The following is a 2228-nucleotide window of genomic DNA, read 5'->3' as shown; positions in this document are numbered from 1 at the left end:
CGTTTCACAAAGACACACACAGGACCAGAGACACACACAGGACCAGAGACACACACAGGACCAAAGACACACACAGAACATCTCACACTAAGCAGGAATAAACTTATTGCTAAAAATGATGTCATGAGTTCAGCTCAAAAAAAAATGACAAAAGAGCAAAGAAAACGGAATAATTTTATTTGTTATGTCTAATTATTATTATTTCTTGGCTTTGTTTGTTCATATTTGCATCATTTTGACAGAATATATTTATTATTCTACATTAATTTTTCTGTCTGTTTTATTCACATGTATGTTTAAAAAGTTAAAGTTAAGTTAAAGTTTTAAAGGTTTAAAAGTTTATCTTTAGTGTGTTCAGTAAATGTTTATCTTGTTTGGCTGCAACCTAAAGTGTGTTTTGGATTTAGGCCCCCACTGCAATTGAGTTTGACCCCCCTGTAATACGAGTTTAGAAAATTCATGCATGTTTTTGTGTGTAAAATGAGTGTAAAATAAAAATAGGGCACACAAAAGGATGTCCTCAAATTGTGTTGTTTTTTGTTTTGGATGGGGGGGTGGGGCTAGGAGGTTTTTAGTGGCGCCCTTCATACCACTTAGTGCCCATGAAATAGCCCTCAGTCTCAAAAAGGTTGGTGACCCCTGATATACACATTCAGAAATGTCACATGGAATCTATATCTTAACATGTACTTTCTGACTTTCAGTACGCACTGCACATTGTCACTGGGGCAAAATGTGATTTCAGTGAGGTGTGTGTAAATTCTGGTGAGTTGGTGTCGAGTGAATTCAAGACACTTTTGGGTTGTGGCACAAACTAACCTTCTCTGTATTTATTTCTTCAAAGTAAAACATGCAGCAAATTAGACAATGGTGGTGTCTACAACTAATAACTAACTTTCCAATGCCGTTAGTGCTCTTTATTTGATCACACTTTGAAAATCCTTTTTTTTTTTTTACTATATATTTTACTGAAAACTCTATGGATTGACCTCTATTAAAATTTTGATAGTGAACATTCATTGCCATTGATTCACTGAAGAAGAAGAATGCAGGCCAGAAAAAGGAGTAGCAGAAATTCCAGGTGAGAGGTCATTTAATTCATGAGGCACATATTAAAGCACTTCTTTGAAGGCTATTGTTAATCCCTCTGCCACTTTCAGGATGAAGATGCTTCACTGAAAAAGATGCCATCTGAATCCATCTCATCAGGTACTATTAAAGGTAGAGCTGTTGGACACATACAGACATAGGTTTTCCTTGCATGCTTTCATTTCATTCTGTTAAATTATTTTGGTGACCTGAGATGCCCCTTCAAATATAGTATAATATTGTATTTATTATAAAAGTTTAGGAAATGGGATGTCCAGGATCTTTTTTAGTGTCATTTCTATCTTTTCATTGTCATTCAATTGTCTTTGTAGGGGAAGGTGACATGACAACCGCCAGTGGGACTGGAAGGAATGTATGGATCCTTCTGAACTTACCATTTGTTTCCATCTTCAGTATCTACTCTAAGAATTACTTTTTTTTTTCTGTGCAGGAAGAAGATGCTTTAATACATAGCACCATTGAGGCAGCCAAATGGTGCAAATTACAGTCCTTTCAAGGAAGATGTTCCCTGCCGGAAGTTCAGAAGGTGGATGAAGGAGAACAGACGGAGATTCTGAAAGAGTTCCAAAACTACTCCCTCATGAGTGAAGATGAGAGATTGATGGAACTGAGGGAGCTTTTCGTTTTTTCATTTCAGTTTTTCAGCGACTGTGAAGCATTTTGCACAGAAATTTTGGATAATCAAAAATTAAAGGTGTATGTATGTTTTGAGGAACAGTAAATTGCAGCGTCTGCTGTTTTAAAAAAATGTTTTTTGTCTATATTTGTATATGTGTAATGCTATAATGACTGTAGCATTACATTCATTTATCTTCTATTACGTTTTATCCCTTTTGGGGTCACAGGGCTGCTTGAGCCTATCCCAGCCACTTGCTGGTGAAGGCAGGGGACATCTTGGACTGGTAGCCAGTCTGTCGCAGGACCACAATCGCACACCCATACACTCTGACTTTCACACCAATGGACACTTTAGAGTGACCCATTTACCAATGCTTAATAAGTATGTTTCTGGATGGTTGGAGGAAGGCCCGGAGAAAACCCACACATGCATGAAGGGTTTAACTTTCCACGTTTAACCCTTGTGGTGTCTTAGATGACCCCCCCCCCCCCCCCCCCCT

Source organism: Oryzias latipes, chromosome 13 (assembly GCF_053564925.1).
Source record: "Oryzias latipes strain Hd-rR chromosome 13, Olatipes_Hd-rR_3.1".
NCBI classification, from domain to species: Eukaryota; Metazoa; Chordata; class Actinopteri; order Beloniformes; family Adrianichthyidae; genus Oryzias; species Oryzias latipes.
Note: the sequence above shows the minus strand (reverse complement) of the source record.